This window comes from Stigmatopora nigra, chromosome 2 (assembly GCF_051989575.1).
Source record: "Stigmatopora nigra isolate UIUO_SnigA chromosome 2, RoL_Snig_1.1, whole genome shotgun sequence".
In the NCBI taxonomy this organism is placed as follows: domain Eukaryota; kingdom Metazoa; phylum Chordata; class Actinopteri; order Syngnathiformes; family Syngnathidae; genus Stigmatopora; species Stigmatopora nigra.
Window position 1 is genome coordinate 13,345,783 of NC_135509.1, and position 26,165 is coordinate 13,371,947.

The following is a 26,165-nucleotide window of genomic DNA, read 5'->3' on the forward strand; positions in this document are numbered from 1 at the left end:
AAAGTGGACAAGGAAATTGGGGCGTGGAGAAGTGTAACGGAGACCGGAGGAAGTTGTCAGTAAAAAAAAATAAAAAAAAATCTGACAGCAGATCAGAGAGCTCCTCCAGCTGGAACTTGTGCACACGGGGTCGCTAGAGCAGAACCTGGTGCTCCGTTGGGATGAAGAACTCAACACATGTAGCACCTTTTAGGATATTCTTTTTTTTTACTTTGGTTTGTATGGTCATATCATTGCTTTGTGCCAATTGTACGGAGGGTGAGTTTTTTTTGTAACAAAATCGTGAAGTCGTAAGCAAATAATCTTGAATCAGTGTATTGTGGTAAACTACACCCTATGCAAATATGCCTTGCTGTTAAGTTAACTGTACGAAAATATCACAAAAGGTGCTTGGATTTGGGCTCATTTTTGCATTGGTAAAGACAGCAAAGACCTTTGAACCAACTAACTTGGAATCAGTACACTAAATGATCTTCTTGTGTTCATAGTAGTGCAAATGCAGATTGCAAAATGTGACTACAAATGGCAGATCTTAGTGTGCAATATTCAAATGTAGGTTGTACATATTGGTTATGGTAATCAGACCATAACTGTATGCTATTGGGACTATACTGACATCAAGAACATGAGCGTTCGGATGGCTCGAATATCCCATACATATATGGGAAACATGGTGTCGGTCTCTTTGAATAGTTTCTGATCATTTCACGTCCTCAAAAAAGGGTACGGATGGGTTAAAAATGTGAAAGTCCGAATCCCTGAGCGAAGAAGCTTGCCCAAATCAACAGATGAGAGCAAACACATTAAGGAGGCTAAGCTCCTTCTTTTTATTTCAAACGAGGATGGAAATTGACTTCCTTATTAAATCTAATTATTAGCCGGTGCCCTCCAAACGTCTTGAGAAATGGCCTCCGGCGAGCGGCCCATTATCATAAACAGCACCAGTGGCAAGCTTAAAACAAATGGTTTATTTAGTCGGTGTTAATGGGATTAAAGTGTGTTAGATTCAGGAGCAAACCTCGCGTCTTCATTTCCATGTACACTCTCTCCTTTTTTTGTTGGCATTTCTTTCCACTCTTCCGCCTTGCGCTCATCTCGGCGTCGTTGGACAGATTGTGTTCAATCGTGAGCCAAAAATCCCAGACAATCATAAATAATAAAGGATTACAGCAATCTCACACGAGCGGGTGGCCCGCCAGCAGCGAGGCGCACACAGAGAAATAATTGTTGGCCATCTGCGCGTCCCGCTGCGAGGACGACAAGGCGTAAACAAAGAGCACAGTGTACCTGCTAAAGATCCTTCTCGGACTTTCCTTCAGCCGCGTGACATGAAAGGCCGTGATGATGCGCAGCCCCGCGGAACGCCGCTCTGACACATTCTTTGATTAGAGATGTTTCACCAGCGTACACTGATGAGCTGCGCCTGTCGGGGATCAAACAATGCTGAAGGGGGGGCAGGCGTAGGGGGGGGGGGGGGGGGGGTTATCACTCTATCTATCTGCAGCTAAACAGAGCTGCAGCCAAACAGAGTGAAGGATAATTGACCCGCCAAATGATCACATTTACATGTCATGCACGCACTTCTCTGCCAAGCAGAAGGAAAACTCACCTCTGCAGTTCCATGAATCCCTTCACGGTGGATTTAGTTGGGGTTTACAAGCATTGCGTTACACAAACGCTGACAGAATGGATAAAACAATCGTCCCTGGACCTTATTAGCGAATGTTGAGCTCATTTGTGAGCTATGTTGGAGGATTTTTATCTCATCTTTTGACCTTTATGTGAGGAGTTTTATTTTAGCTCAATGGCGACAATTGACATGAAATCGGATTGGATGCCTCTCGTTGTTGTTTTGGCAGCTTTGTTTATGGGCCGGTTGAAAATAAAGTCACGTTTTATCGAAGCTTTCGTGACAATTTTGGTCTTTCACAGAAATGTGGTTTTCTTGTTGCCAGATTTTCTTGTGTCACATGCACTCAGATGAGTCTTGAAATTAAACCAAAAGCCCCAAGAATGCAATTTATGGCTGGCCAATTTTAGCAGGAGATGGTAAACAAAGATAAAACTTCATGTGATCTAACTCTCACCATTAAACGGACCTGACAGAGATAAATGATAAGACAGGCATGACAGGATCAGAAACTCAATGTAAAACAATTACAATTTCCCAGCACAGCATTAATAGCCTTGAAACAACAGTCATTGGCTGCCATAGTAACTATGTTTATCCGCTTCTCCACAGAGAGGTTGAAAAATGGCATTTCAGCCTGAATTTTATCCACCCTAACAAGGAGAATCTCATTATGTTTGAGATTCAAATAAATGGAGACAAATCGTACGCGGGATGCCGGAACGGAAGACAAAGAAAAGGACGGAGGACAAATGAGGTGTGTTAATGTGCAACGTAGCTTGACCTGCTGACTAAACAAGTTACAATCAGTCGAGGATTCTGCTATCAAACTAACTGATAAAGCAAAACAGCAGTACCAATGCTAATAGACAAAGAATGATTATTATATTGCCCCCACAGGTCACAAAATACTGTCACCTATACACCAACGTATGGAGATCCAATCACAGGTGCGTGTAAACAAAGAGAAATATATTGAATTGGTATACAAATCTGGTTAAAGGCGGTCTGACTAGACACAGAAGCTGCTTTATAACCATATAAATCAAACCAATGACTGTTTTGATTCATGAGCGAGTCCATCATGCGCTGGAGGGCAAAGTCAACAGTATGCATCAAGCTTGAAATATGTGACACCTAAGTGAGCCCAGAGTGCGGTCGGAGATTTGACATCTGGAAATGTTAAGTCACCACTGAGCTGTTAAAGGCGGGAGAGCATTTTCTGGATGCCCCGACCGCGGCCGAGCGTGTGCGATGCCATCGCCACCGCGGCTCCGCGCTGGCCTGTAATCCAGCTGGCCGCCGAAGCCGCTGCCGTTGGCCGCCCGCGAGGACCCGGGGCCTCACTGTTTGTTTACGCCGCACACACACACAAGCGGCCATTAAACATGGCCAGTCTGTCAAAAATAAAAAGAGACTTTTCATGTCGGAGGGCTGCAATTGTGGTTCTTGTGTGATGTTTTTTCCTCCACACTGACCCCGCGCTTTGAGGTCGGCGGGCCGCTTAACCCGGAGTCGGCCCGGCGGCTCGGCCCGCCGTATTTTTTTCCAAAAAGTACCTCGTGTGCGGAGTACTGCGGTTTCGTGCAATGACTATGGCAGCCTCCGTATCATTATAAAGGTTCCTCGGGCAAGATCCTTCATAAATGTGCACATCATTTTCCTCATAATGACCACCTTAGCTTTCCTCATGTTTCCCAAGCGTAACCACCGGGCAACGCCAAGTATTCAACTCGCGGAGCACTTGTGGAAAATCTAGCCCAGCTTCAATTGTGCAAATAGTTTTCAACAAATTGCAACATTTCAGAACAAGGGTTGGGTCCTGGTGTGTTTTGGAAGCAAATTGGGCAAAAGATTTTGTCAAATTCGCACAATCCATGTCGGCCTCTTGGACACGTGTCCCATTTCAAGGTTCTTTTTTCACCTCCCCTTCACTGTAAAAACAACCAGCTAAATTTATGGTAAAATAATGGCAGCTGTGGTTGCCAGGATATTATCGTTCAAAATCCCCAGTAAAACCATAAAATAAATACATGGTGCTTTATATTGTTTTGACTGAAGATGATGGTTAAAAAAATCATATTATTTTATATCCTTTGGGTTTGCATAGGATTTTTGCGGGTACTCAGGTTTCCTCCCACATTCCAAAAACATGCAGGGTAGGCTTGTTGAACACTAAAATTGCCCCTAGGTATGAGTCTCCTTCTGCCCTGTGATTGGCTGGCCATCAATTTCAGTTTCCATAGTTGGCTGGGATAGCCCCCAGTACCCCCCGTGACCTCTTTGAGGATAAGCGGTACAGAAAATGAAAGAATGAATTGGTGCACCAGTATTTTACCCTAAATTTAACAAATGTATCAACATTTTTCCCCCCACTGTTTAGTTAATCTCACAGCATGCAATGATTCAATACGCTGACAAAACATTCACTGCAGGAAATTCAAAACAGCACCAAGAGACAGTAAAAAATGTGCTCTGCAGTCACCTTGCCACAGCCATCCATTAGCCCCAGTGATTCGGGCGCCTTTGGGCCACAGTCGCCCTGTGATGTCATCACTTAAATGTGCCTCAACGATAGTGCACGCGGGGGAAGCGGGAAAGTCGGCCAGCCCACTGATAGCAGCAGATCAGTCAGCCGTGGGGCCTCTTATCTCATCTGTGGAAATGAGAGTTGGAGTTGGGCGGATTACATCAGCAAAGCCTGCAGGGGACAGAGTCCAGCCAGCCACGGCGAGCAGAGCGGGGACCTCGATGACTACCCTCATGTGACAAATAATTCAAGCCCTTCTCTCTACGCACAGAAGCTGCGTGGCTTCCCTAAAGGGAGGCAAATTATAACTGCCAACTTCCATGCAATCCAAATGACTCAGCAACCTCGCCAACAGCATTTGTTTGCAGTGTTCTTTTTACGACAACGGCCATCTTCGTGGACGGCATCGATCTCTGGGCGTAAATGTTTGTAAGGGTTGTTGTCGGGCCGTGTGCGTGAGGCGACTGTGACCTCCCAGATCCGCAGACTGAATGAGACAGTGTGAGGTTGTTTTTTCTGACGCAAGGAAACATAAAAACGGGTTTCTCCTCTCCGGACGTGTTTACTGTATGTACATGAAAGCGAGGGGAGGGGGGCCAGGGACAACCCCCTCGTTTCACTTCTCAGTACGCCTGTCATCCCACCCAGAGAGGGGAAGTGGTGAGGTTGGAGTGGTTGGCCAGACAGGGCCAGCTGTGTGACCACAGAGCTGTGAGTGTGTGGATGTGGGAGGGAAGGAGGGAGGGATGGAGGGGGGAGGCTGGGAGGGAGGCCTCCTCGGTCCTTATTACAGACCTGACTCCACACTGGGCCTCACAGACAGCCACTTACCAGAGAGCGGCAGTAGGAACACAAGAACCTTTGTAGCGCAGCGCCAGAGAGCGTGCGTACACAAGTAAGGTCAAAAATATTAGGGACACCTGGCCATTACATTTACACCGAGGGAACGTGGAAGAAAATGTGAACTTTCCAATCGTTTGGGAAGCCCTTTGGAGGCCATCCAGGGGAATTCATCTCCAGGAGGACACGTTTGGCTTGCAGTATTTGATGAACGGAAATACTGTTCCAGTCAGTTGAGACAGTCCAAAATGAGAAATGGAGGATATTTTACTTTTTACCCTCCAAATGAGTAGAAAATGAGAAATGTGAAGGCGGATTGGATGAGATTTTGGAAGGCAAAATCTTTTCTCATTTTGGAAGACATCATTTTCCTTTGGATGATGGTAGAAATCCAATCCGTTTTGACTGTGAAGGCAACAGCAGAGAATGAGTCAAAAGCAGATCAAGCCAAACAAGACGACAAACAAAGCCGATGAAGACACTGAAACATCCTGACAGTTGCGGCGGCTGAGTCTGCTGTCAACTCGCATCAGCTGAGCGGGACCGCAGCGTCAGCCAGATGATAGCGCCTAGCGTCTCGCAGTGATGATGTCACTGTTTCGCCCAGGTCTCCAGAGCGGTGATTTATGAGCTAATCTGAGTCTGTCTCCCCAGATTCCGGCGCTTCTTTTTGCTCCCAGGGGATGCGCTAATGGGACAGTGGGACAGACTCATCACGCGAAAAGAGAAACCCTCTCGGCTTCGAGGGCCTGGACATCCATCTCCGTGATCACGCGGCAGCACGAGAAAGCAACTTTGACTCCACTTTGCGGCCGAGAAAACGGAACGGCGCGAAGCGAGCTGGCATATTTGCAATTTGTCACACGGCCCGAGAAAGATAATTGAGGCCACCCCCCACTATGCAAATAGAATGGAAATCAGCCAGTGCCACTGTTCCAAACATGTGTACGCTTACATTGTTAGCCGCTTCTAAATGGAGGACACATACTGACCCATTTTGCCGGAAAGCAATTTATCCCACCAAAATCAAAGGAATAGCTGGTAAGATGAATGGAATGGAGTTGGCCCGAGCGCCTCGCAGTGTGCCACCGGGCACTAAATCACCAGATTATTAGTTTTATGAGCCCGGCCACGAGAGAATAATTGCTAATGTTCCCAGAGTAACCAGGGAAATAAAGGTAATGGAGCAATTTATAAATTCTGATTGGTATACACGAAGAACTTCCAGCGCCATCTCCTTTGTTATTTTACTGCTCTCGATAAAATACGCCCCAAGCCACACAAACGGCGGGCCCGACTAGAAGAAATCAATACAATCAGTGAAACACGAGCGCTGCTTCTGCTCCTTTGTTATTTTTAGCGCAACGCAGCTTCACTTGCTATTATAAATCAAAATCAAGCAGAAAACCCGGCAAACGGGAATAGCATTCGTTAGAGCGCCAATTTCTGCAAATGCAGAGAAACTCCAGTTTGGACTTGGATGACATGAATGTAGTATAGATCAGGGGTGGGCAAACTGCTCCTGGAGGGCTACTGTGGGAGCAGAATTTTGTTTCAACCGATCCAGCATAGAAACATTGACCAATAAGATTTCTGCAGACAACTAGAAGCACCTGATTGCACTTGTGGGAGGCCAGATTGGTGAAAAGGTGTTCTCTTGATGCGTTGGAATGAAAACCTGCACCTAATGAGGCCCTTTGTGGAAAAGTTTGGTATAGATAGAAGGAAACAAGTACTAATAATATGAGTGGAATGGTCCAAAATGAGTAATAGGGCTTGCGATACAAATGGCCTGACTTTGGAGTCGCACGGGGTCATTTTCAAATTGGCTGCTGTCAAAATCATCAGCTGTGTGTGAATTAACTCAGGCAAGCTTGATAGCGAGTGCCAATGGTTATCTGTTCCTCCGTTTGCCCTATGGCTGACTGGCGACCGGTCTAGGGTCTGTGTTAGACACCTGTTAGCTAAGGACTTCCTCATTTGTTTATGCGTGCCCTGTGATTGGCTCGGGACCAGTTCAGGGGTGCCGGCAAAGCCCCTCCATCAGTCATCCCGCTGTGGGTTTCACATGACTTTCCATCAGACGCAGGCACGCACGCCCACATCCCTAATTTCCACCTCCTCCCGGCCTCTGGGGTTGCAATTGCAAGCTGCAGCGTGTCCAAACATAGTCTGAAATGTTGTGCAGATGTAGAGCTCTCTCATGTGGTTCATGAAAGTGGAGATTTATCTGTTTCAAGAGGCCTGCTTTGCGCCTCCTATCGACATCACCGTGGGTGGTCCCGGCTTCCTCTCGCGTCGATTTGGAGGGCGAGGTTGGAGTAAACATCACGTAGCCTTGTCACTATCTTCTCCCGTTGTCGTGCTTTGTATCAAGTGCTTTATTACGGCCAAATGCGATGGCGTAAGCGGACGTGTGCTGTGTTCAATTACGCGTTCGAGTCAAGGTGAAGGCAGGAAACAGAAAAGAGGGAATGCATCTGTGAGACATTTGCCTTGTTGTTGAGCACAACTGCTGAATTGCCGTACCACACACGCTCACGACTTGACCTTTTGACAGCAGCTCTTTGTACAAGTGAAGAACATCTTCTCATGTAATGCTTTCCTCTCACTTCTTGTTTTTGTTTTTTTTAGGTTAAAACAGCACTCTGCTGCCACTTCCTTATTTCCTTCGCCGCAACACTTGTGTGCTCACGCTCATAATAGCAGAAAAGGAATTGGTGTGTTCCTTCGCTATTGACCGTGAATCTAGTGTATATTTGTAAGGGGAGTAATAAAACGTTGATCTGGGAAAATACATTGAGTAAATCCAATTGTAGCAGGCTCTGGAATATGGGTACATATTTTTTAAAATGCCATGAAATACTGCTGTAAGAAAAGCAGTAGAGCAATCAAGTCTATCAAAATCCAAAACATTGACTGATATGATAAACGTTTCTGTTAAAAAAAAAGAATAGTTCTCTCTCATCCAGGAGATATGAAATGATTTCAGAAAAAGATTGTGAAAATTGGCTTTGGTAAAATTGAACTGTTTTTGTCAAATGGGTGCATAATATTGTGTCAAGTCCATCGAGTCGAACTGAAATTGAATCTTTACACTATTTAATATTGGAAAATATTCTATCCGTGAGCTGCTGGACCGCAAAAAGATGGCCGTGTCCAAGTAAACAAAGAAAGTAAATTTGCTCGTCAGAAACATTCACTCCAAGGTCTGATTCTGAAAGTGTTTTGAGCGTGCTTTTTTTTCAGAAGCATTGAGTAAACAACAGAGAAAATAGTGTTGTGGGCCCATTTCAAGTCATTTTGACCTTGCAGACGTCTCATCTTCTCCACTTACTCCCATTTTATGACCATGATACGATCAATTGGTCAAATCTTTCTATATTTCAAATCTCTTTTTCATTTCGGGAAGCTTTGGCAGCTAATCATATATTTTATTTAATTTCCTAGTTTCGTTGAAATACCTTGGAAAATAACTGGATATTTAAGTGACTATTTAACCATTGCGCACAAATGTCAGCGAGTATTTGAATCCAGTAGAGAAAAAACACATCATTCAAATGGCATTTGCTTTACTAGTGCACTATACTTATGATTCTGGTTTGCTGATCCGGTAAGGACAAAGAGCAGACGAGTATGTTTTGAACTAAATGGTTTCCCATACGTATCAACATTCCCAGCTCCAGTGTAAAGAAAAAAAAAAAGGCGCATGTCCTCATTTAGTCATGGCCCGCAGGGAGGGCGTTTTCAGGTTCATCATTGCCTCACATTTCCTGTTCTCCAAGCACTTAACAAAGTGCGAGCGTGGAGATTCCGATCCGCGTTTACGCCGAGCGCCGCGCATGGTTTTAGGGCAAACGCGCCAGCGAGTCAAAAGTGTCAGTCCAATTGTACAAGCGGCCCCGAGGACACCCTGACAGCAGAAAGGAGCAGGCTTAGACAGGAAAATTGATTTTCCATCTGATGGATTCCAGGCCGGATCTCGCCCCGATCTAAAGAGAAAGGCGCGCTAATGGCGTGTTCCGTGATCCCGCACGTTCTATACGATGCGGTTAGGTTTTTTATCAGAATGCAACAAGGCCCTGTAATAAATCTTGTCTTTACTCCCCAGCAGCTTGCCAGCAGCTGGGAGTCGTCAAGAGAAGCCACCCCAAGCAAAATGTTATTCCAGCTTGTTAGTGTTTGAAGTCGCGGCGAGGCGGTCTGCAGAAGCTGCTGCCTGCGGTTTATGGCTTGTGGGCTCGCTCCACCGAGATGCCGTCTCATTTTGCAAGTCAGGATGTCTCCGTGCCGTTCAAGCCACAACTGCAACGCGGCGATAACACGTCGAGAAGAAAAGAACTTTACGTTTGGCTGGCTGACTGACACGCTACCCTGTTTTCACACATCCGTCTACAAAATGGCTCTCCTAACTACTATGTTGTCGTCGTTAGTGGAACACGTGTGGGGTGGGGGGGGGGGGGACGTGGTCCTCGTCAAACAGCCTCGACAAACAGACAGCATCGACGACAAGCTGCTTTAAATGTCTGACTTTCAATTTAATGTTCAGTAATTCCTTCCAGCCAAAGATTGTCAGTCAGTCTCCAACAAGAAATCTACCGCATAGTGGCCAACCCTCGTACATTTAAATTCCACTGTTGAAAAAGCACTTTTTGTGATTTAAATGTCATTTGAAACACTTTAGGAAAGTAGAACGAATCCAGATGTCTGGTGCGCAACATAGAACAAAACCAAAGCTCCTTGATTTTCATTGTCTATGTGTGATGTTATGGAGACGGAAAGCTGTTAAAATAAAGGAATCCGCATGATTGAAGGCTACATTTGATTGACTGTGGTACAAGTATAACGATCACATCTAAACTCTGTTTTGGTCTGAATAAAAAGGGATTGTCAAAAGGATGATTCATATATTCTTTCATATATCCATTTCCTAGAGTGCGGGTCCGTATTGGGTTATCGGGTAAGATGGAATTTTTGCATTGGATTTCATTCATTGGCAGTAACACAGATCAGATTCATTTTAACAGGAATGCCTGCCCTTCAATTATTGTGTTTCATGGCAACTGCTAAAGCAATAGACATTGATACACATCTATCATTGGTAAAATACAAACCAACATGAAATCTGTAAGAACAGTAGGAAGTAGGAAGTCAAATTAACTCTGTGGTGAATGTCAAAACAGTGGATTCTTAGAGCAACCATAGTCTGTCAAGAGTTAGTTATGTTGCATACCCTATAGTGGTTTTTCAATGGAGTTTTCATGTTCTCTTTCTTTACACAAAAGTACTTGTTGGTTCGTCTCACCTTCCACAACATGCTGAATTTAGTGTAAATTCCATGTATTTGCCCTAGGACTAGCTGGCGACCAACAATTAACCAAATGACAGCACACAGATGTAACAACTAACCAGTAGCCATCTTGTTTTTCAATGGGTTTCTACCAAGCCTAATCATAGATTGAGAGCCAGGTTGCTAAGGTTGGGTTTAAAGTGATTCGCCATCCCAGTTGGAGTCCTTCTTCCTCCTTCCATACACACACACACACGTTTACAATGACATGAGGTCAGTGGTAGTGGATGTGTTCGTCCCGGGGGGCGAGCGTAGGGACAGCCTATTGATCAGCAACACTATTATCAGAGCTGAGGCTGTTTGTCATGCTGCCTGCTCTCAGCGGGGGGTTGCCGTCTCTAATGGGCCGTGGAGGGCGCTCTCCTGCACCCGTCCTTGTCCAACCCCCCCAAACCACCCAAACACCTTAAGCACCATCGATCCCCTGCTCCCTCGTCCTTGTCCCACCCCTCTGCTTCTCCCTGGTGGAGCAGGCTGTCATTACTGAAAGATGTTCCTCATTGGCGCAACCCTTCCGAGGAGCCGCCATCACCTTGGTAACGAGCAATGAGAGCGCACCGCTAAACTAATAAACAAATTTATGTACCGAGACGGCAATGACAATTGTTGACGAGTGACCTGACTTATGAGTTTACAATTGTTTGCAATGGAAAAAAAAGGAATGGCAGTGATTACGAAATGAATTAGTCATATGGCAAAGTGCTACAGTATTAATTTTGTGAGTCCATCGTAAGAAGACAAGAAGAAAAATCTAAATTTTGGCCTTACTTACTGTACGTTTGTACAGAAATACAATCAAACGCAACTTTCTGATGCAAACCTTTTAGTGAACGTTTCTGAAGTGAAGGTTTATTCACAAGCGACATGCTTGTGTTTGTTATAATTGACAGATTGCCACTCATTTTTATCTCAATTTTGTTACTTTTTGGTTGCAGTGCGCCGTTAGCTTTTTCTCTCCTAAAGTATAACACCAGGCACTCTGACGAGTAGCGATAAATGCGTGGCGATGGTCGATAGCGGCACCGATGACGGGAAGGCCTTCTTAAAAGTAGCAGTGCGTGTCAGAGCCGTAAACAAGCCGGCGTCGGCCCCCTATTGAGAAAGCGCGCCGTGCTCGCTGGTCTGAGGCCGTCAGGGAAACAAAGTGATGAGGATTTAATGATATCCAGCTTTGAGGCTATTGATAGCAAAGTCAATGGGCTGCACCGTAGGCGTCGCTGTGATACACAGCATATTAGCGGCTCTGTGCCACAGGAAAACGTCAGCGATCAATAGGACACAGGGGAGAATCAATAGCGCTGTGACGACTACTGTGGCTTTTATTCGGCGGATGGCCCCGCTGTCAGCATGCTATTAAGTGCACCCATAAAGCATGCACGGCAGCTGTGTCACACGTAGCCTTCCCCCCCCTGCGGGCCTGATCATAATGAATATGAATGCTTCGTTCACTCTCTCATTACACGGCTTTACACCTTGCTGAGTTTGTCTTGCATGGAATGTGAAAGACACCTTTATTGGGCTGAATAGCGAGACGTTTCACAGGTGAGGGGGAAATATTCTCACCTTTCTTTCCACGGAAGGCTTTGAGGGGAGACGAGTGGGAGGAAGAAGAGCGCTAATTGAACCCAGGCGGAATCGGAGGAATATTCCGACGCGACCCAAATAGCATAATCACAATTACCTGGCTTGTCGCGCTTCATTATAGTCCAGAGATCTTCGATTAATTAGCATTATTGTGCAAACCGAGAGAGAGAGAGAGAGAATTGGACAGTAATTACATTAACCTCACTATCACACCTTGTCTTTTTACAAGATGTATCTGAGCAATAAAAAGATTGCTGCTGCATACATGATTACGTTTATCCTTGACAGTGTCTGCCTTCCAAATTGATCCAATTAGCCATTTGAAGATAATTGAATTACTCACGTTGCCATTTTTCAGTCCTCGCCGACATAATGAGCCGGACGCCGGAGCGGGTTATCACTGGGACAAGCGTGAAGGCGGTGCAGGTCATCTGATAGAAGAAAATACAAATTAAGCACCATTCATAGGCCACGGACAGATATCACTTGAGACTACCAAATATATATCAATACACACACTGATAGAATGGATGTAACACATTATTGTCTATATTAGATACAAATTGCCCCAAAAGAGGTCAATAATATATGTAAACCAAGGCTCGTGACTTCATTTGTTTTCATACTTTGGTACATCTGGGCCAGTTTGCCCAATATGCGTTGGACTGCAAGATCATACGCATGAGTGTCACTTTTATAAGTTGCTATGGGAAACAACAGTCTGAGCAAGCAAAACAAAAAATCTTATGTAAGAAATGTGCATTAACAAATGCGGTCTGAATGTTTTATAGTTTTATGAAAAGTTTGACAGTGCCAAAATATGCGATGTGCTGGAACATGTCATTCTAAAGGCAGTAACTTTGCAGAACTGTATGTTATTTGGCACCCGCTCACGTATTTTACGGTCACTGAGGCAGAAGTTAGAAGACAAGATTGACTACCGTATTTATTCGAGTATAACCCAAAAAAACTGAAGCAAAGTACGGGTGCACGTTATACACGAATCCCGGGGAAAACACTGCCCTCCGCCGGTGAAAAAGTCCCCTTCGGAGCCATTATATTGGGACACGCAAGACCTGCCTTTTTCCGCCAGATGGGCGCGAGAGTCCGTTTTATTCACCGGAGCTCAAACTTGAAAAATTTTAAATATTATGATGATGAATTAGACTTAAAGGATTTAAAATTGTAAATTCCATTTGAGGATTGTGTTAATTTTACCAGGTTACCGTACCCCATGTTTTTGAATAAATGTTTTGTCATAGCGACATTTGTTCAGCATTTGTCAGTTACCAGTACCAATGCAATTCTTGGTGTGAGCTGAGAAAAAGTGAAAAGAAATATATACCAATTTTCAGTCACAAATTATGGGTGAGCGTTATATGGAAAATAAATACAGCCGGTAAGAACAGACTGGCTGTCATGAATGTCAATCAAAGGGAAGCTAAAAGGGCTCTGATATTAGACCCCCCCCCCCTAAAACCTGTCTTGTTCACCTCTATGTCAATCTTGTCAAAATACAAATCCAATAGCAAAGGCACGGACGAGCATTTTTCCAAAGAGCAGATATTTGACCGACACTATCTTAAAGTTCTAGTCAATCAATGTCCGATGTATTAGGCAGCCGTGCCTCAAGTCATTTACTGTCGTGACGGCAATCGATGCCCAATCCGTTATTGCCTGTAATGGCCCCGAAAGCCGATCATAGACTGCAAAACCATTTTGGAACATCAACACGTGATTAACATGCAGGTCGCAGAGCAGGAGTTTGATATTAGTCCAAAGCGTTGTCACGCACACGCAGTCATTTCACGCGCTCCGTGGCCAGCATAGCAGCAGACGAGACGAGCGCCGAGCAATCTCGCCTGCTCGGAGGGATAATAAAGGTTGGAGAGGTGCGAGGAGGAAGCTGGCGCTCTGGCAGACACATTTATAATTGGCACGCCGGGAGTGAATGAGAATGAACTTGGGGGATTGGTTCGTCTTTGTCGCCGTTAAGATGAAACTCGCTTCGCCAAAGGGCGCCGCTCGGAAGGCCGAAAGCCCATTAAAATGACATTGGCAGCCCGTTTGGGCGCACGACTGTCTGCGGAATGAATTTGTGTCACATGCAGGGAACTTGCTAGCAAAAAACATGCAGAGATGAAATAAGAAAATACATTTTCTTTGTTGTGCTGTGCAACAGGTTAATAAAATAGATGATAGAAACTCCAAGCCCAAAGGCATTAAAAAAGTCAATGAGTTAAGAGCGTTAAGAAAGAAGCTTCCCGAGGAATCGCTTGACTGCAGACCGAGATTGAAGATAAACAGATTAATAAGCAGAGAAACAATGCGGAGGTCTTCTCATCTCTGTAGGATTGATTCCTGAACGTGTCATGTTACATTCAGGCAGTGTTAGATCGCTAATGAGCTGCAATACAACGGCACGTTTGGTGTTGACAAGACACCCACCCACTCCACCCCCTTACTACCAAACACCCACTCTCAGCCTTTGCTCCTTTGGGGGGTTTTCCTCAACGTCTTGCATTTGGATCTGGCTTGGTCACAAAGTGAGCCTACAAACACAGTCCTAATCAGAGAATTATTTGGGGTGGTGGCGACGGGGTGGGGTGGGGGGTTTATTTCAGTCTGTGATTATAACGGCAGATCAATGAGGACTCTTGCTGAGAAGCGCGTGGGCAATAAAACGCAGGCTTTACATCAAATATTCATTGCCAGCTTTCCCAGAGGATGGAGCATCACAGACAAGCAATGCCTTTTGTTCTCTCCCCAGCAGATGGAAAACAAAAACAGCAAGCAAACTCCCTGTTAGGATGAGCTGCTCCAAATTGGGCCTTGTGTAAGAAAAGTTACAAACTGCACTAATTATCTATAAAGTGTGTTTTAATGTTTGGGGGGGAGGGGGAAGCAAAGGAGCATATAAAGGCGCCGACCGGCCCCCAAAACATCTAAGGATATAGCAAGGATGATGTCATTTCTTAAAATATGGGTTTCTAATTGTCTGGATTCTTGAGTTTTAAATAAATTGACATAAAGTATATCTTTAAATCACTATACAAAAACACTAGTTTTGCCAAATTTAGGTCATGGACTAACTTTGATGACGATATATGTCCAAATATATGTGTTAAAAGTCTCATATCGGACAAACCAGCCACATTAGGGCCCCGTATTTTACCCAACAATACGCTAATACAAATCTAGCCTGACTTACTTTGTTATGTCAAAGTGTTTAGTCTACACTTCAGGATTCACTCCAACGTGCTAAAGTGCGACTCAAGTGTAACATAGCAATGAATAATGAATGTTTACGCCGCCAGAGTGCACGGTCTTAGCTCACCACAAATGACTATGATGGGCTAGAAATTATAAAGAAGCGCAATTAAAGGGACATTTCAGTATTTTGGGTTGAGGGACAGATAGTTTAAATTAAACTGTTCTGCAACATGTAGATGGACCATATAACACTCAGTTATGTATTATTTACCCTTAGTGAAATAGGACTGATTAGTTGTAGATTATTGTAAGGACACATATGAAATTATGCAATTAATGATGATTCTTTGATTAGTTTGATATTATTCAATTTTCGCGATTATTGGATCATACTTGATTATTCATTCCTCCGAAGTTATTTGTACTTTAAAAACATTTTCTCGATAATTTGAATATTCGTGATTATTTGATTATTTTTGATGGTTTGACTTACTGACCACAATTTCAATGATTGGCTTCCATCTATTCCTGCAGATTCACTTTCAATAAGTCTAATGTGTCGTTAACTAACAAAGTACAGCAATTATAACCTATTTCCTAACCTATATTGTACCGAATTGCCACACGAGCTTGCTTTATTGAAGTGACTGTATTTACTTGAAAGTCAAAGGAACAAGTGACATAATTATCTGTCTAATTAAGCAAGCAAAACACAAACACAGTGCAGGAGCACCTCGGTAACAATGATGGTGGCGTTCATTAGTGCGTGCCATAAGCTTATTAATCATCTAACAGCTAATTAGCACAATGTTACCACTCACAGTGGGTGTGTAAATAAATTCCCGGCTTAATTTCTTCCTCCGATAATAAAAGGAGCATTATGAAAATGAGCTCTATGTAAATGATCTATGTCTTTAATTGCACAGCGGCGATAGATGTTTGCCATCCGCCGGCTTGGTGATGCAACAAATATTTCCCAGGCTGTTAGGGAAATTAAACGTCTTGCGCTTTATTCCCTTTAGGACTTCACCGGCAACAATAACGTCGTTTATCAGGCCTCGGGCACCACGCAGGATAATGACGACGATACTGCCGCTTGGCTGGCTGCCGGCGGGGAGTTCAGACTAGAGCGGACATTTCAGATGTAGATACCACACAAATACAAATGTGAGCTCACACTCGCCACTGGAGTGGGAAAAGGGGGGGCTTTCAGGGTGATCAACCCTTGGTAATTCATAGTAATTGCTTTCTAATAAGGGCCATGCCATTAGAAAATTAGCTCTCAGTTGGGACGTACCATGCTGGAACAGGCAGTCACTATCTAAATGGGATTCACTTGACCAAAATAAAGCCACACGCCAAATCTATTGAAAACAGTTAGTGACCGTGTGGCTCTAAACAAATTAGCCGAATACTGTCTCTCCAAGTAATGTCATCAAAACAAGCGAAGGATGTCCGCTACTCTTTAACGCTCAGCTCGCCATGTCGGACCGTGTTGCGGCTCGCTTGATAAATGCTTCGAGCGGGTCTTAATCACGCGTGTGAGAGAGCAGGAAATGGAGGCCGCAGTAGACAGAGTGGATGAATGGAGCGTGTAGGTGAGATGGCCACCGTAAAATAGCGCCTGGTGCAATATCGGGATGGCTGCTGATGTGCTGGGACTTTCTGACTGTGCAGCACAAACACAAGACAAACTTTGTCAATGCCAAGAACATAAACTAAGTGTGGGACGGCATGGGCGAATGAACTAATGTCATTGCGGAGAAGTAATTGAGCAAAGCTCACAAAATTCAGGTTTTGTGATAACTGGAACTGGACAGAAGTCAGCTTAAACATGGCAGTATTCATAAGTCCTCTCTACCTTGGGTTGCCAAATCAATTAATACTTAGATGATAGCAATTAAAAGTCATCAAAAGCCTCCCAGCGCTGTCATCTGCTGCTGGAAAAAAACTAGCTTAATAGAGCAGCAAACTGAGAGGAGCGCTTGCCAGAACCCAATCTTTTGCAATCAATAGCAGCAGGGAGGCAATATTGTTTGAAACAAGGAAACGCTGAAAGGCTCGGAGAAAGCAATACGAGTGTCGGGGTTTAAGAGCGAGGCCGTCGAAAAAGCTCAAGTGCCGCTAGATACGAGAGCCACTATCCTGGGTCTGGGGTCACTGAGTTTCAAGTGGAGGAGGAGTCCTATCAGCGGGCCTCTTCAAGAAGAGGTAGAAAAGCCACGCCATTTAACCTCCCCAGTTGAAACGCCACAGCTAAAGGGCGAGAGGCCGCGGGGGGAGACGCCACGCCAGCAGATGCGGCTCTTATCGCCCGCCCCGCGGGACTCTGGCAGCCGGCCGTGGCATTTCGGGTCAGAGAAGATTCCGTTCTCTTGACGATAACCGCCGGCGCTGTCTGTCAAAATTGATGAAAATTCAAATAGAGCCACACGACGCATGAACAGTGAAGCGCTGGCCACCCGTCTGACGTATTAAATGTCACCGTTTTCAACAATAACGAACGGCCATGCTCACGGCGAGCATTTTTACGTCAAGCCATCCGTCATCGATGGCGGGCCTGGCAATGTTATGGCCGCGTTATCGATCGGCCTGGCATCGAAGGTTTGGGCTTTAGAAAAAACCCATTGTGTTCAAGTGCTCAGCTTGCGAGGACAGGATCCAATTTCTGGAAGGTTGGAGGAGATGCACTGTCACTGATCTTTACCACAAGCAGCCAAGTGAAGAGCACACTGATAGCGACACATGGCTGCTTGTCGCCACACTCGGACCCCTGTCTTGTCCCCTCACGGCCCTATCTGAACATTTTCCACAGAAGTTGTTGCCTTTGAGCATGCACAATTATGTGGAGGACCGAATCTCGTTTTTCAGCCTTACTCCAAAGTTGATTATTATTTTTATGCCCTTCTCCAAAGTACAGAAATCCATTAAGGGACAGAAGACATTGCTTATAGAAGCTTCTATGGTGGAATTCTTTCCCAATTGTGCTTTAAAAAAAGAAAACTTGCATTAGGTATAGAATATAGCTTGGTATTTTAGTTCTACTTCAGTGTGGGCCGTGATTGACAAGAAACATCGTTCGGTATGTTTCAATTTGAACCATAATGCGAAAATAATGAAAATAGCGTCAGTTGAAGGTGTGTATTATCAGATATTTAGTGTGTTATTTAGGTGTCGAAGCAGATGTGCCCAAGTCAGTGTGGCTTTAATCAAACAGCACGCCGTGATGTCTTAAAGCTTGCACCCAGCATTCGTCCGTACCTCAGTTTCCATGGTGACGGAAACGGGTGTAAGTAGCGATGGCCCAAAGAACAAAAGACACCACAGAAGACATTCATTATGCTCAAACTTGCTCTAAATCAAAACAAATTAGCTGGCATAAAATTTGTTTAGCAAAGGCGTGATAGTGTTTTTCATCCAGTTTTCACAATTTCAATGTTCTAATTTCGTCTCCAGTTTTAGCAATATGCCGTTTTACAAACTCTATTGTAATCAAACCTTTAATGGATGTATATATTTCCTTTTTGTACCGAATTGCGACATATGTATATATTTTCAATATATTACCAAAGGTAAATGGTCCTTTGGAAAAAAAAAAACAATTTTCACGCACAGTTTTCCTGCTAATAATCTTCATCTAACCTTTAAAAAACATTGCGTCATTTCAGCGCAATTTCAATATCAATGGCTGAGTCGAGCCAGGTAATTATCTTTTATCGTGCACTCTGCTGTCAGCTGAGATAATAAAGGTTTTCCTAGCGAGGAGACAGATACAAAAAAAGGGTGTTGAAGATGTTATCTAAAGACATTAATGCAGGGATGAATAATTCAATAATGATACAAGATCTGTCATTAGAAGGAAAAAAAGCTGTGGTAACATCTGCACTAAAGTGTGGTGAAATGAGGGGGGGATTGAGGGGGGGGGGTGTCTCTGAAGATAAACATGACAAATTGGCAGATCATCTGTTCAATTAGGACAGCGGAGCAGGTGTGCCTGCGAGGCCACAACAGACCTAGGCATGATGGGAAATACCTTGTTTGTGCGACAGTGATGTAGAAGAAGGCGCCAGAAGGACACCCCAAGAAAAAGAAGAAGAAGAAGAGGAAGGGGGGGGGGGAAGAGGATATTCCCCTTGGTACTCATTAAAATTCATCTGCAGCCCCAAACAAACCTCTCCCCCGCTGCTTTGGTACTACTCTCTGCTGGACCTTGCAGGATCATATCTTATTAATCCATAGAACATTGCACACGAGTGATTGGGTGGAGGGGAGCAGTGGAGCAGCAAAACATGAGACGTCGAGAAGAAAATCTCACATTTGGCTGAGCTGGAGAGCGGGAAGGGCTGAAAAAAAAATAAAGTGTCGAAGAAAGAATGGACTGGGAGAAAGAGAGAGAGGGGGGAGCTTTTCCGAAATGGGGGCGGAGGGCGAGGGGCTTCAAGCAAAGGAACATGTTTTGAAATATTAATCTGTGTGCTTGTGGCCTAGGGCTGCCGCGCATAACAAAAAGAGAGAACCTTTGAAGAGCCGGAACATTCCCTACATCCGAGAAGCAGGCGGCCATGTCGATGGAGAACAATGGGGAGGGGAAGTACGGTGCACTTGCCCCCCATCGGAGAGGCCCGACGTGTTGCCGATGCAGAGTGTATCGAGAGTGACGTAAATGAGAGGAGTGCGCCACTGTGGCTTAATCCCTGGTGCTTTGTAAAGCCTTAGATAGGAACACTTACTGCAGCATAAACTCTTGGTAATGTCCTAATGCAGGCTTTAACACATTGGTTGCCGTTACAAACTGGAAGTGATAAAAGTGCACAGAAGTTCAGTGAAAGGGTAGCTTTAAATCATAATCTGGATCTTCCAAATGTGGGTGCAGAGTTTATACATATCGGACATTACTTAGGTGAATGCAGATAGGATTGAAATATCTCTACTTTGTGTTTTGACTTGCGTGCGGTGTCATGGCTGACGTGAAGCCACGAGCCCAGCGTGAGGTCAAAAAAACGTGAAAGCTCATTAAACATAAATGATGAGAGCTGGATTTAGCAGATGAGATTCATGTGTCGACGGCGCGTTTTACCACAGCAAACACATCTGCTATGAAGACAGTACATTAAAACATTTGGAAAATCACATTGGGAAAAGTCATCATCATTAAAGTGTATTCGGGCTAAGTATCTTAGATGAATTATGCAGCCTGCATCAAAAGACAGCAGGAATAACATTGAGAGAGTCTTTCTTGCACTCTCTCTCCTTTTTTGTTTTTTTTAAATTCACTATCCTGCCGGGAAACTTAAAATTACCCTCCGTCTGGCTATCCTCCACTAAAAATAACGATAAACTTTTTTCTCTCTAATTATGCAAAGAGCGCTCAATTAGCATAACCCGTCCTCTGTCAGTACAAACAGAAGGCCCCGAGGGCTCGTGCTTCTTTTTTCCTCATCAGGCGCTTGTGATTTTTTTTTTCCTTCCCCTCCCCGTTTTCTAATTATTTCATTTTTCCTGGCGCGGTTCAATGAAGAAGAACGCTAATAAAGACGCGGTAGTTATGCTAGCTGGTCGCAGGTGTAACGCAACCACGAGTAAAGGCCGCGTTTGCTATGCTTCCCTCTGTAGGCCCAAGGCGGGAACTGCAGTTACACGCTGCCACACACAGCCTGCAGCACAGATTAAAGATGTATGTTTAAGCTAGATCAAATAGAATTGACAATCTACTTGGATACACAGAGTAAAGCACACACACACTCACACATAATTTTGAAAATAAAAGCCAACGTTGTGTACGCTCGGGGCTTCGTCTGAGCCCGGAGTCGTGCGAGCAGATAACGTCCGTCAAGGCACTTGCCATCAAAAGAAAAAAGGCATCCCGAACACCGTAGCTGGTACTTAGAATTCATGTGTTTTAAGGACAATGGCACCCTTAGGGAACTGTGCGTAATAAGAGCCAACAAATGATGCCTGTCTATGGATTTTCTTCATGTAAATGAGTGTATAAGAGGAGTGTGGTCCCTTAAGAGATGTCAAAGCGCTTTTGCAAATGCATAAAAGAAACGTCTGACGCCCTCACTTGTCGCGTAGAGTTCACAGGAAGGAAATGAGATGAGGAAAAATGCACAAAGAGTGCGTCTGCATGTCCTTCAGGATTTGACGGTAAACACAATAAACAGACAAGCCTCCTGGGAAACGCCAGCGCTTCTCTCCTTGCCAACCCATTGGGGAAAATACTCTTCCCGTCAACAATCGGAAGACAGCTAGAAACCTAATTCTGTCCTTGAGGGTGGAGTACAACTACGGATGTATTATATTTGATTAATAGACCCGTTTATTCTCTTTCTCTAGCTTTGAAAAAAGGTACAGGTACAACATAAACTACTTTAAAAATAAACTTAGAGGTGCAGCATAATGCTTTTTAAGATGAAATACGCTTATCCAGCCTTCTCCGTTAAAACCTTGAATATGTCAATAAAAACGACGTAATCCATATGCAGTGTGTACTTTCTCCAATGTTTTAAGGATTTACGAATAAACGCCTCTGAGAAACTTCAGTTCAAAGCATCTGAAATCTGGATTTGGGCCTATCACGGCAAGTTTTATAGGGGTTTTTTTATATGCCAGTTATATATGCACTCACACTAATAATAATATGTGTGATAATGGGTATTAATGACAAAACATGGGAGAGTGGGTCATTTGGAATGCATACAACTAGATTACCAGTTCTAGAAAAGTGTCTGCCCCCATGTCAAGTGGCCACTTCCTGGAATTACTGGCCTTTATTTACTTCTTTCTATGTTGATTCAATTTAATAAACAAGATTATTTCCACTGGGATGGACATGTGTTTTCTTTCCCTTTAGCTCTATATTGAGCAATTGACTAATTTTGTGAATCAAGATGAATAAATAATCTCCTCGTGATCTATTACCGGTCACGTAGGCACAATATTAACATTTGGTAGACAAGTAAGTGAGCCTCAACTAAAAAAACAAGGGTTGAGAAAGTCGAGTCTAGTGCTGTCAATGGCGGCCAGCGAGTTCTCTACTAAATATGAAGTAAACTCAAATGCAAAGCAAATGTTTTTCTGCTCATTTTCACCACCTCGGGACGCTTCCTGCACGCGCGTGCGTGTGCGAGAGCGAGCACGAACGCCGTACGTGCGTGTGGGAGGAATGATTTCACGAATGCCTTCATCATTTAAACGGTTGCGCTGTCGTAGCTGAAGCGGAGCATGAATAATTCAGCGCGGGTGCTTCTTCTTCTTCTTCAAACAGACAAATACAACCGGATTACACTTCCGCCGAGCACACGGTAAACAGCGCAATCAAAACAACGGAATTAATTAGGTAATTAGAGAGACAAAATAAATGTGAAATAATGATAAACTCTTGGGAAAGCGCAGACGCTATACTCTTACGGCATGCAAATACTACAGTGAAGAGTTGAGAATATACTAAAAGTTCGAGATATATTTTTTTGGGTGGACGAAGATGAAAGGCGCCGTCAGTCAGAATTTCCAAGAGACAAAAGTAAACGAAGCCAATCAATCGCTGCAGATGAATATTCAGGATGGCATAAACAAAACATGTATGGCACATTTCACGCTCACGTTGCAAATGGTAACACCAACATAGGCTCCATTGCTTTTTTTCACGTTCCTTATCACTCCCAGGGTGACAATGTCATCATCTGGTGGGGTGGTAATGTTTGCCCATACTCTGCTTTTTTTTTTAATTATATAAAAAAAAGACAGAATAAAGAAAGCACAGATGGAGGCTTACATAATTGAAGAATGAGCAGCAATCCAGCTCAAGGATTTGTAGTTCATTTGCAGTCTTGAGTTAAGAAGGCATTTATCTCCTTCTCATTCCAGCTGGAGTACGACACTGCTGCTCTATAGCCGATTAAAAACATAAGCAAAGAGAAGCCGTCTCATCTGGGAAGAAAGCGGCGAGTGACAAAAGGCGTGCCACGCCACGCCGCTGAGAATTTGGTTTGCCTGCTCGCGCAGAAAGGTCAAGGCTAAAACCTCTGCTTGAAGCAATTAACATCGTGCAGTCAGTCCCAGGAGTGCCAAAATGAAACATCAGCTAAGGTGAAACCCAACCATGTTGGAATTTTCTTTCCAATTTGCGCCCACTCGAATGACTGCCGAGAAAGAGGCGGCGTAACGGCGGCGTTTCTTGAAAGCCGCAAATGCTCGAAGAGTAGAGATATTCATGAATCTGAAAGCAGATCCATGAAGAAGAAAAAAAAGTGCCACTGACGCAAACATTTCAATGGCGGAAGCGCTTCCTTCCCCAAGTGCTCGACAAGCTCTTTTAGCCCCGCCGGAATAAACGAGGCCTTCCAAAATCTGATAAGGCAATTTCATCATCAGCTGCGTCGTGTAGTAACAAATGCGCAGTCGCGGCTACGTGTCACCGGGGATGAGTAAGAACCTTAAAAAAAAAACAAGCAAAGATGAGGATTTGTGCCTTTGAATGAGTGAGCTGAGATTTATAGGCCAGTCTGCTCTAAAACTTGTGGGACTAACTATGTTGGCCATCAGTGCAGAAGAAAGCCCCATAGACAGCATTAAAGGCTTTACAAAACAGGCTGCGTTAGAGCGGCGCTATCAAAGGACCACTGGGACCCCCACCCGCCCGCCCCCGTGTCGGCGTAGAGCTAAACGCATCACTAATAAATGAACATGAGATACAAAGAGAAAAGAAAATGTGGGACAAAAGGAGTGAGGCTTTTGCTGTGAAAGTCAAAAGGAATAGCCAATGAGGAGCCAGCCAGGCGGCAGCGGCGGCAGCAGTGGCGGAGGTTCTTTCTTCTCCATCGCGTGGCTTCTCCCCGCCTGTGCCAGCGCTCATTTACTGATTTCATTAATATCCCGACTGGCGGGAGGGGGATGTCGGCCCTCGCCGCCGCCACCGCCACCGCCAAACGTCTCCTCCCTCCGTCCCGCGTGCGTATGCTCCACCGGGCCGCCTCCTCCGCCCTGACGCTCTCATCTCCGCCTCTCTGTAGTTCAGTAATTGGGCTCAGCTCATTGTTATTCAAAACCCTGTAGAACCAATTAGCCGCGGCCCTCCTGACCCTGGCTTGCTACGTAATGGCGCGAGCTAAAGACTCTAAGTGAGGGAGCCAAGAGCAAAGGTTTTAAATTCCTTTAGTTCCTGATTAATAATCCTGTCAGGGCGATCAGAGACATTAAAGAGAGACTCTGCTTTTATGGCTTCCCTCTCATTCCGAGGCTGTCCATTAAAGCTTAATGATGCCGGGGGTCGCTCTTGCTTTCTCTACCCGTCTTGTCAGATAAATGTACAGTTAACAGGATAATGAGGAATCCCCATCCTATGGCAATCTGCGGACGCCTGACCTTTTTTTTTTTTGAGAAGCCAGTCGGGAGAGGAAGGGCCAAGTGGTTAAGGGTACGCTTGGGGTCGGGCGACATGAAAGTAATAAGACCCGGGGCTTGAGATGAGGGGGCGACGGATACGGACAGACGCCCTGGTGTAATGTGGATGAGTGGCAGAGGAGGACAATGCCCATGAACACTTGGTCACACATTCTAAAACATTCATGCAAGCTTGATTTAAGAATTGTCCTTTCATCCGGAAGAAGCTTTTGACTAAATATCTCGGATGCGGTTCGTCTCTATACCGGAATAATGGTTAAAACTACAGTGCATATTTAGGCCATACATAAATCATTTTTATCGGCCAAGTCATTTCTTCAGTTTAATCCACCAAGATAGCTACACATAGAGGGCGAGGACAGGCCAGGGAGAACTGGTGAGTTGATGTATGCCGAGAGAAAGGAAAAGGGAAGAAAAATCACTATGCTTTTATACATTGTTTCAAGTCTCAGTCTTATGATTGGTAAGACATGTGCCGAGAGGGTAAACTTTGTCTACAAAACGAATAATATATTTTTTGGACTATAAGTCGCACCAGTCAAATAATGCACAATGAAGTGGGGAAAAAAGTATATATAGGTCACCCTGGAATATTATGTTCCCTTTTAGAGAGGGCAGTTTTTAAATTTGATTAGAAACCAAAAATAAATACAATTAAAGTGAAAATAGTTGAATGGAGAACAACTGGCTAAAAATGCACCTACTAAATGTAAAATTTATAGCTTTTGGATAACTATAGCCCAAACAAAAACAAAAATATAACATAAATCACCCCTGAGTATTAGTTGTAGGCTCACCCAAACTTTCATAATGAAGAGTGACTTATAGTCCAGAAAATATGGTATGGTACAGCCATTGAAAAGAAAAGAGGCATAATTCAATGTTTGCTTGTTGTCTGCCGTAAGCAGGGATCAAGTCCAACTCAACAAGCACTATAAAATTCCTGCTTGGATGAATGGAATTTCCAGAATTGCCTCCGGGACAAAAATGTTGATAGCAGGGCAAAATGCACCCATTGACTACAGTTGACCAAAATAGACATCCATTCCATTGGACAGGGAATACGTCATCTATTTCTGCTTCATTCAAATTCACTGGTGACTTTTAATTTGTTGAACATTTGCCAGCAAATAACTGTCTTGGATCCATTGGTAGACTACTTAAAGTTTTTCATTCCAAAACAGTGGCAACAAGGAGATGGCCCTGTCTTGTCTATGATTCACCTCTGCAGGAAAACACGCAATTGGCCTATAGGGCGGCACGCTCACACCTGTTTTCTCCAACCTGTTTGGAAAAAAAATCCCCGCACCCAACTGCTTATTTGTTCGACTTTTGCGGGTTGGGCCGAGGAGGGACGGTTGGCGGGTGACGTCTTAAATATTTCAAGGCATCTGACACCTCCCCACTGCTATAATTCCTCTTACAATAAACGCCATAAAGTGCTTGGCTAACCAAATATTTACGGTTGCCAGAGGTTTTTTTTTCCTTTGAGGGTTGTTTTCAGGAGCCATTTGGAGTGACTCCAGTCATCTTATCTGAGAGTCTAGGGCAAAGTGCCTGGTGGTCCCCTTGATGAGTGCAAATCATCCCAGTCTCCTGGCTAGCATCCACTCTTA

The 26,165-nt window shown here is 44.3% G+C and overlaps 1 long non-coding RNA gene across 1 annotated transcript in view; it reads right to left on the reverse strand.

Moving 5' to 3' along the window:
- Positions 1 to 1,138: 1,138 nt before the first annotated feature.
- LOC144193410 (uncharacterized) overlaps positions 1,139 to 26,165 on the reverse strand; it is a 28,543-nt gene continuing 3,516 nt past the window's right edge. Inside the window, exons 2-3 of the long non-coding RNA XR_013325753.1 lie at positions 12,278 to 12,365; positions 1,139 to 1,423 (exon numbers count right to left, since the gene is read on the reverse strand). This is a non-coding gene — a long non-coding RNA (uncharacterized LOC144193410). The remainder of the gene's footprint in view (positions 1,424 to 12,277; positions 12,366 to 26,165) is intronic.